Source organism: Triticum dicoccoides, chromosome 1B (assembly GCF_002162155.2).
Source record: "Triticum dicoccoides isolate Atlit2015 ecotype Zavitan chromosome 1B, WEW_v2.0, whole genome shotgun sequence".
In the NCBI taxonomy this organism is placed as follows: domain Eukaryota; kingdom Viridiplantae; phylum Streptophyta; class Magnoliopsida; order Poales; family Poaceae; genus Triticum; species Triticum dicoccoides.
The window spans coordinates 45,721,035-45,731,539 of record NC_041381.1 but is presented as its reverse complement, the minus strand read 5'-3'; positions in this window follow the sequence as shown (position 1 = coordinate 45,731,539).

Here is a 10,505-nt window from a genome sequence, read left to right as displayed (position 1 = left end):
CATGGGATCAAATTTATATCGCGCGCTCTAAGGGGTGGCCTCCCCTCTCGGTCCCAACCGGAAACACCCATGCCCCCGGACCAGGTGGCCTGCCTACCAGCTACAACCGGTATCTTCCACCATGGCCTCTCTGTACGGTGTGTGCTAGAAAGAGGTTGACAACTTACTGAACCGTACTCTACTTGCTGTAGAGACGAGTGGTAGTACGAAACAAGTATGGGGGTTACTGGCACAAGACTCGATCTACGGTCGACTCAGGAGGTTTAAGTATTCCCTGCATGATTAGCATGACGAATATATTTCAACCAACAGAGTCACCGCTCATATCACCTTGCCATGCCATACCAGACATAACCGTCCCGACGGAGACCGGCGACAAACTCATGCCTACCCAAGGCAGAGGTTTTCCCGGGTCCCTGCCGGTATGCATGCAAGGCACATGAGGGTGATTATCATCACAAGTGTGTCCTTTTCCAACAGCATGGAAATCAATAACATGCACCCATGCATATGATCTTATCACATGAAATAACAAGTTTCTCCAAAGTGAGGTGATGTTATGAACGTGTCATGGAACACACAAAAATATTATGCCGGGGTTCAGAATGCTTGCCTTCAATGTGTGGAAAGGCAGGGTGCACTCCAAAACTTGAAACATTTCTCCTCTCTTCAAAAATCCTATTTTAGCAATATAAAAGAATTAACACACAAAATAAAAACAACACGAAAAGTTGTTCTGAAATTTTTTTCAAATAAATCTTAAAATAAACTAGGTGACATTTGAGAGAGGTAGGAAAAAGAATCATTTCATTTGGAGTTGTATTTAAAAAGATATAACCAGTCAAAGTTTTGGTCAAATTCTGTTTTTAAAAATAAAACAAAAGAAAACGTTTCAGCCACGAATTCGCTATCTAAGTAGGGGTTACGTACTTGTGGTTTTACGCTATCACTTAACACGCGTGGCGGCGGAGTGGGTCACTGACAGTGGGTCCACGGGGCCCACTAGTCAGGTTTGACTAGTCTTTCTCCCTCTCCTTCCTCTGTCCCGAGCGGAGGCGGAGCTCCGGCGATTGTCGCCGGCGACTGGCGGCTCCTCGCGGGGCCCCAAGGGCGGGGATGGAGCCGCCACTCCAGGGCGGTCATCCCGGTGGTCGTCAGGTAGGTGGGGGCGGAGGGATCTGCCGGCGGCGAGCTTCGCGGCGGAGGAGGCTTCGGTGGCGAAGTGGTTTTGGGGCGTATGTGGTTCCCGATCAAAATCGAGTAGGGGGTTGGGTTCCTGGAAGGAAGGAGGTGTTCTTGGTGAAGAGAAATGGGAGGGAGAGGCCCTGGTGGCGCTGGAAGAGCTGGGGCCATGGCGGCGGTCGCTGCTGCCGGAGGTGGGGAAGATGACCTCCCCGGGTCGATTGGCTTCCCCAAGGGGTCCTAGGGGATGGCTTAAGAGTCGCCTGCGTGCTCGGAAGGTTTCGGGGCGTCCTTTTATAGCGCGACGAGGTCGGTTCCGCGGCGGTGGATGAGGACGCCGGCGAACCGCCCCTCTGTAGCTTGCATGGCGTCGTGGCGGCGACGAACGCTAGCGGACACGCTTGCGGATGAGTTCGGGCTGTGCCAGGGGCCAGGTGGCGAGCCGGGGTGGCTTGGGCGGCGCTGAACGGAGCAGAGGCTGTCGGCCGACGTCGGCGTGCCGCCAAAAGTGCTCTGGAGGTGGTGCTGTAGGGTGCCAGGGCGGGCTGGCGTGTAGTGGTGAGGCGGGGAGTGCGTGGCAGCTAGCTGCAGGTGGTCACGAGTCGGAACGGGTGCGGGGTGAGACGCGGCGGCTCGGTTGCACGGGTGCGCCAAACGCACGCTCTGCTCGCGCTCTGGGCGTGCACGGGACGTGCTTGAAGAAATGCCAGTGCATGCGGCAGAGCTTGGGTGAGGCTGGAACTTAACAGATACAAGCCAGGAGCCACTGGGAGTCTAGTGGACATGTTAGTTCTATTAGGGGTGCAAGCTCCCAGTGCAAATGTCAAAAGTCATGTCAAAACAGATCATGCCCATAAGGTGTTTGACAAAATGCTAAGGGCACTTAGGCATTTCTTGGGGTGGCCAAATCCTCCAGATCAGGGTCTCTTTGGATGCACAAGAGGGTGGTGAGGTTATTTGGACAAAAGGGGAAACTTGCTAGTGCAAGTTTTGCAAAACTACATTTCTGGACAGGAAATAAATGACATTATTTCATGAACCAGAATTAATCCAATGGGTGCATTCTCCTGGATTTAGGGGTTTGGTAGGGCTGTCTACAAGTAGGAGAAAACACAAGATCTTTGGAGCAAAATTAAATAGGGTTGCAGTAGAAATCACAAGGCTGGACCAGAATGAAAAAGAGGATGATTCACTCAATTTTTTCAAAGAACATAAATAGGTTTTTGCACAAAGTGGAATAATAGGCTCCTACTGACCTCCCCTAATTTTGGTAGAAGTTTTAAAGAAATATTTAAATAGGTTGTAGTGTAAAATTGCCCACTGGACCAGATTTGAAAACTTGGTGTAGAACTCAAAATATCCAATGAATGAAATATATTATTGCACAAAAGTGATTTAGAGACATCACATGATATCTCCAAATTTTGGTGAAATTTTTAGTTAAATATATCAAATGGTTGTAGTTCAAAAAGAGCTCCAAATTTTAAAACAAGTCATTTAATGAATAAAGCTCAGGGTGAAATAATTTGATAAATAAATCTCCCGATTGAGAGATGTTTTTTTTAAATGAGAGGGAAAATAAGTCCAATACAATTTGGAAGGATCCACTTGGGAAAATTTTCTTAATATTAAAAGAAAAGTTTTGAAATCAACAGAGATATACTTGCATGCAAAAATTTTAAACTCTTGGCAAAATTTTAATAACTAAAACCTGGTTAAATTTTTGGGGTGTTACACGCCGTGACCGCCGGCGGCACTGCCGCGGTCACCTTTGGCGCCGATCGAGGCCCTGCCCGGCGAGCATTTTTTCGTCTTGTCACCGTAGTCCATGATTCCGGCCGAATCAGATCGAAAATAGTTAAGTTTGGTAGACGTACCTTAGGCAAGGGGGTCTTCCAAGGCCGGATCGCCGCCGCCGCCGTTCTCCGATGAACAACCCGGCGCATCATCTCCTTGGTCTCTCCCGCATGAAGCCCAACCCTAGCCGGATCATCGATGCGCAAGACCTTGTCGACGGTAGAGGCGACCTCATCTTCATCGTAACCTGCACAAAAATTGACACAACAAATCGGAAGGCGTCGGCGTAGGTGGAGATGGTAGCGCCGCATCCGCCTCCTCATCCCCCTCGTCCTCGTCGGCATCGGCTAGGGCCCAAAACCGGCCCATTTACCGTGCAACTGATTTGTTAAGTGTGATAGATCCTCATGTCAAGGATCATGGTTGGTGCCCCGTCATTATTTCACTGCAAGCGAGAACCATTTCCATCTTGTAGGCATGGGAAACACAGGGAAATGAAGAGCAACTCATCTGGGCAGCCATATATCAATGTCGTGGTCCTCCTTCCCATGTCTAGCTCATCTGTCGATATCGGTTAAGTGGAGATAAGTATGTAAATGATAGTAAACATAGAGGCCCCAAAGGAACAATTTTATGTACCGCGATTTTTCAGTGTCAGAATGATCCCACTGCTGAGGCTACGTAATCATACATGATTTTTCTAGGGGCATTTGTTTGGCTAGCGTGTTGCATAGTTTGAAGGTTCATGACGTGTTGAGATTAGCACGGATGCTAATATATATGGTTAGGGGGGAAACAAAATTGCATACCCCTAACAACTCCTACCCTTTCAAAGGTTAACCCTACCCCTAATCCCTGGATGGGCGAAAGATGGAGACAATACTGTCGTTGATGTGCAAGAGTGAGCCGAAGTCCGATCAGCCCTAGCTTTCTCAACGTGAGAAGGTAACTTCCAACCAAATAGGAGGGACGGGCACTCTCAAATAGGAATGCGAACATAAAACATGTTCTCTTGAGTGTCCATTCCACTTCTGAACGAAGTGAATAGAAAAACATCACTTCTATCTGTACCTTGAATAATGAGAGAATCATAGAAGTTATCGGAATCTGGGCTAGAGTCCTTGGCTAAACATCCACAGATGATCGATTCACTACGCTACCAAGTATTGGATGGAAAGATCTAATATAATGGAAAATGAAATGAAACGGTCTACCCAGATATAGACGGTCGACCCAAGTGGATATATGCTATAAAACATACACCGCAGCGAGCGTAGTACAATGGCAAAACATCTCCTCGCCAAGGAGAAGATATGTGTTCGATTCCCGCTGCTCGCTCGCTTAATTTATCAAAGTACAGCGATAAGAAGTTGACTTGCTATCATTATAATTAAATAAGCAGGTTATATAAAAAATATTTGTCTATTATTTATCAAGAAAGCAAAAAGCGTTCTTATCAAATCCACCATAAAATTAGAAATAAGCATAAAGCAAGTAGACCTAAATCCTTGAATGACGCCTCTATCCGCTATTTATTACATTATATAACACCCCGAGTAATCGACCAGGTAATCCACATTGATGTAATGAAAGGGAAGGACGCACAACAATGATAGAACACACCGAGTAATCGACCCATTTCCTAAGCAGAGTCTCGCAAAACTACACTAAAAATTCTAAACTAAAATATTACATTGTACTAGAATCTTACACTGAATGCTACATTAATATTGTATATACAACTACAACTACACAATTATTATAACACGACGCTAAATTCTACACACAAATTTACAACTACCACTACACTAAAAAATCTACACTCAAATCTTACACTACCCTGAAATTTTACACTAAAATCTACAGCTACAACTACAGTAAAATCTTACACTACACTAAAATCTTAAATTATATACGTAGACGACGTACAAATCACCAGGGGCATGGGCGACGGTGATGGCAATGACGGCTGTGGACACGGCCGAATAGGCGGTGGCGTTGTGGGAGGAGGTGTATGGGACAACATTTGTAACACCCTGAGTGACTCCTTTCCTCTTTTTTCCTTCTGCAGTCGAATTTCCAGTTACCTTTCTTCCCTGGTTTTTCTTAAATCAACTTACTTGGACTTAGAAAATTAAAAACATAAAATTTGTCTAGCAACCAGCCAACACTAGTGCCTAACCCTCAGACCTCTCCCCCTCTAGTTAACCCCTCTCTTCAGTTATATCTTTGAGGTTTATGGGGGCCTCTCCCTCTCCGGCAAGATGGTGGTGCGGCGTGTAGGAATCGTCCCGCGATTACTTGCTAGTGGACTAGTTGGTGCATGGTGCGAGGCTTGCGAGGTTGATCCAGGTGAAAGCCTTGTCTCCAATCATGGACGGAGCCAACAATGACGACGCTCTCGCGCGCCGTTCCCTTCTTGATGGCACCATAGAGGTGATGTTCTTGACCATGCATCTAAGTAACTTTGTGGGAAACCCTAGATCTATGTGATCGGACGATGGCGGCGTGTTTACGTCGTCTCCCTCCTTTGGGGTATCGTTTTCAAAGTATTGCATTGACTAGAGGGACCTATGGAAGATACTTGTAATAGTGTCAGGGAATCTGGCTGCAGGTTGATAGAGAGGTAGACGCTGCAGCCTCTGCTTCCCTGTCTCACTGGTACCATTTGGGTGGACGAGGCAGGGAGACAGTGTGAGGTGTGCGCGTAGCGATAATCCATTGTGGCGGTGTCACACAGGTGTTGCATTGCGGTAGGACTGGTGATACTGGTTGTATTACGGATGGCCAGGACATGATCTGAAGCTCGACGGGGCTAGTGACGGCCGTTTCCGGCCATGGCAGTGTAGTGACAGCTCGTGGTATTTTGTCTAGGGGTAGTGGCCATGCCCAGATTGACAACATGTGCACAGTATGATGGATTGGAATCGCCGAAGTGTCCCCAATATGGGATTTTGGCAGTAACATCCTCTCTTGTCGGTTGATAGACGAAGTGCCACACACTGCATCGATGAATTTTGTTCCACGGACTGCTCTTGGTGGTTGGGTAGTTCGCTTGGTGTGTGCATGATATTCAGTTTGCGTGGTGATGTCCACGTCTTGATCATGTGTGCTTGCATTACCTTCGCCGGGTCAGCAGCTCGGTGTGGATCATCGTTGAATTTTTTTACTTCACCAAGACATAGCTTCGGTCTTGTATAGTTTTGCTCAATGGTTGTGTGATCCTTTGTTTGTCGTGGTGTCGTCCGTGTGTATTTTAGCTATGCAGAGGCTGGGTGTGTGTGTTCACTGTGTTTGTATCCTCTTGATGCTTCATTTTGACTAAATAAAATCTACCCTTTTCGGAAAACCTACAGGTTATTCGTCATGTGTTGTTTCTGCCAGAGTTTTGTCGATCCGATCGCTAGCTAGCTAGTTACGAGTGTGTAGTAATACATTGGCCTACCTACACAACAAGGATCGATCAGCTAGCAAGGCTACTAGCTTTTCACTGTGGTGCATCTTGGTGTAAAGGAGCTTGTCCAGAGTGCGTCGGCCGGTAGAAACTTCGTCGCTATTCATCGCCGTAGATCATCGCCGTCGCCCGAAAGTACTCGGCGTTGTGGAACTGGATCGACAACCGCCACATTATGTGGATTGGGATCGGGGTCCTCTCGTGGAAGTTGTAGACGATGTGCAAGAAACTAGAGTGGACTCCGTTGCCGCGTGCTACTGATGCCATTTATATATAGTGTGGATTTTTGCAGCTATGGAAGTCGCTTTGTCGGTCATCCGCTTGTCGCCGCCCCTTTCTCTGCCGCCTCTGGAGCCATACTACCTCTGATGATTCACATCATACCGGTGTTTCCTTTTCTTGGGCTTGGTTAGCTGATGCCCTCAGCATTAACATGTTTTGATGCTATGTAACTCGTTCTTTGTTGTTGCTCTATACTTTCTACTTTTCATTGTTGTACTTTGTGCATCACTGGCTGTGATGTATATATAAAGCAGGGTGAAAGCCTTTTTCAGTAAGGGGTCGTTGCAAAACAAATCATTATTAGTGGAAAACAAATTGTATTTAGTGGTGCTGAACACTACGGAAACTACGGGCCACATATCTATATCTATATCCTCCCTACTAATAAAGCAAGGTGATATTTTTAGTTTCGTCCCGTTTAAGTGATTTTGTATTTAAAAAATATATACATGAGGTGATACTAATTCGAGGTGGTTCCTAACTTTGTATCTTTGTTGTCGGATTGATTGCTGCTTGGGGCTGCGTCTGGCTTCACCAGTACTGGGCCAGGAGCCGAGCAAACAAGTAGGCCTTCAAATTTTTTATTGTGGGCCGTAAGTATATGGGTGGGCTTTCTAGAATAAAAGAAACTACTGCAGCTTGTATGGTTGTTTGATCTCACGGCCACCTAAAAAAAATAACTATCAAACAAAGGCAGAGCTAGCTAATGACTTCTCGCAAAAAAAGAGCTAGCTGATGACTATGGTTGTCTGAATAAAACGATAACTATGCAAGAAAGAGATTTGTTTGCCAATAAAATAGTCCCATCTCACTTTTTAACACAAAATCTGACCAATATACTTGCGCGAGGTCTTGTACAAACAATGAGTCGCTTGGAGAAGCAACAAACAAACGGTAATCCGCAAAAATTAATTTGGATTGGAGGCTGCATGAGATAAATAGAGGAGAGCAAAAGAAGCCTTGGGTTTCCGTGGGCTCTCGCCCCGTAGTCGCTAGGCAGCCTCGTCTCCTGTAGCCTTAAGACCTTAGAAGGGTAGGGTTCATGTCCTCCTAAGAAAGATGGGCGGTGGCACCTCCCTCAAGATGAAATAGGTGACTTCTTGACTGTCTACTACAATAAAGTTTTGCCCGGTTGCGGTGATGGAGGGGAGATGATGGCGGCAAACCCGCGGCTCCCTCCAGTGCTTAAAGTCGTCGCTGGGTGATCTACGGACCTCGATGTAATTTTTACTCATGGTGTTTGTTGTACTATCTTGACGGTTGATGAACAGATTGGAAGTTTTCTCGTGAAAAAATAGAAGAAGACATGAATGCTCTGTGGGCTGCATGGGATCACTAGTAGAAAAACACCTAATAGTCCCGGTTCGTAAAGGCCTTTAGTCCCGGTTCATGAACCGGGACTAATGGGTCGTTACTAATACCTCCATACATTAGTCCCGGTTCAAACACGAACCGGGACCAATGTGCCTCCACACGGCCCTGTGCGCCGAGCCCAGTCAGGGGGCCTTTGGTCCCGGTTGGTGGCACCAACCGGGACCAAAAGTCCATGTTTTTTTAGAAAAGTGGCTGCTTTAGGGGTTTTGGGGGTTATTTTTAGGTTGTTATTAGCTAGCTAATAGAGAGAAGTGTCCTCTCTTATATCTTCGTCCTTGGTTTACCAACGCTGCTGCTATATATGTTCATTTCACCCGCTGATATAATAACTCATGCATGCTCGCATCATTCATCATCATATATAATAACAAATCCTACTAATCATGCATCATCATACAATTTCTACTCGTTATTAATAATAAGTCATACGATCATCATCCTCATAGTCATCGAACCCAACCCTACATAATTGTTCTTAGCACATGATCATCAATATCAGGTAGGACATGACCTAAACACCCTTAAGGTAAAATAGCATAAAACAATATAGACCCTGACTCTCCATTATGAAGAATGGCGATCATCCTGTCTCCAATTCTTGCCCTTCGCTGATTTTTGCTTCCAAGAAGCTCCTTACGACTGTCCATACAGTTTTTCCATTCTTTGATTGTCATGTCTCCACTTCTTTTAGAAGCCCACTATGGACAGTTCAGATTCGTAGGAAGACCTGGTTGTATGTTCAAAACATGAAGGCTAGCATGCGTATACATGAGATGAGGCACACAATCATTCGTGATTATCTATTGAAAAACATAGTAATAGCTTCATAGTTAGCAATGATGTACTAGTTTTAGAAGTGTGCAAAAAGATGCACGGATGTCGTAATAGTAAAAAATCTTACCAGGGTATCTCCATGGTAGTTACCATAGTTCAACACGTGCACTAGTGACATGTATTGACCATAATGTTGAGGAGTTTGATTCTAGATATTGTAATTCTCAAGATCAGTACAAAATGTGACCAGATGATTTTTCTCCTGATAAATTAATTCGGAGCCTTCGGAGTCTATCATCTTCCGCACATTCTTTGAAGAATGAGAATAAGCTTTCAACGGAAATAAGTTGTCAATTATTTTGAAATAAACAATATAAATTACTTAATAACTATGTTAAGTTCATATGGGTGAAGAATTGGAGGTGTATCCACAAGGACGAAAATCAAAGGTCTCTCTTGCGCGATTGTAGGATCACCAAGATCCATGGTGACAAGCATACCCTCATCAAAACCATACATCTTGCAAAGTGCTTCTCAGTTTTTGCAACCAAAATGGGTTACACTCAGAGCATTGTACAACTTTACTTAAAAATCCACACCATGATGAGTACTTAGGATAATTTTTTTGGTTTCCATACTTTCATGGTCTTCAAAACCCATCCTCTCCAAGACATAGCGTCTTGCAAAGCATGGGATAAGCTAGTCGAATTGAAAAAGAGGAAAAATACACGTTAAAATAGTTGAAGTCGTGCTTAATTACGAAAAAAAATGATTGTCGTAGTTGCGTACCGTATGAATATCGAAGGTCTCCTCGAGCTTAATGCTGAAGCGCCGATCTTCGTCCAGCTCAATGAACCTGTCGCACATACCTCGGTCGTGGCACCAGTCGCACTCCACCGGGCGTTTTTCATCGTCCGAGTACGACATTTCCGGTCTAAGCTCATAATTCAAATATTAAATATATGTACTAAAAAACCTAAATTAGATCATTATTATAAATCACGGGTTGACTATCGGTGATGGTACGTAGCTCCTCCTTTCATTCCCGAGTGCATTATTACAACAAATTGTCTAACACACGGGAATGAAGAAGAAGCTACCCCCACGACGGTGTGGATGATGGAGGGGCTCCTAGATTTCTGCATAGAGTGCTCTTCAATTTTAGCATTCAAAGTAGGAGTACTTTTCTAATATGAGCATTCAATAAGCAAAACCAAATCGTAAAATAAAGTAATATTCAAATTAGCATGCATTCAATTATAACCAAAAGTACATCATCTCTTGTGTCCGTACATCGTCGAATACTCCTCGAATACTATCATACATATAGCATCGCTAATTAATACAGCTAGAACCGTAGCGCCCGACGGGTATCGTCGCGGGCGGTGGACATCCAAAGATAAGGAAGGATCACAGGATCATAGCTCCAGTGAGATCCCTGGAGAACCTGCCAGGTATTGTCGAACCTGCCCCCCAACGCAACCATGTAGCGACGGACGTGCTCGTCCTCCTCGCTGACACGGTGACGTACCACCTCCGCGGTGTTTGGAAGCCTCGGCACCGTCACTGGCCCACGCGACCGCCACCAAACAAGGATCGGGTCAACAACGGGCTGCCTCCTCACCAACCTACGTCCCCCAGA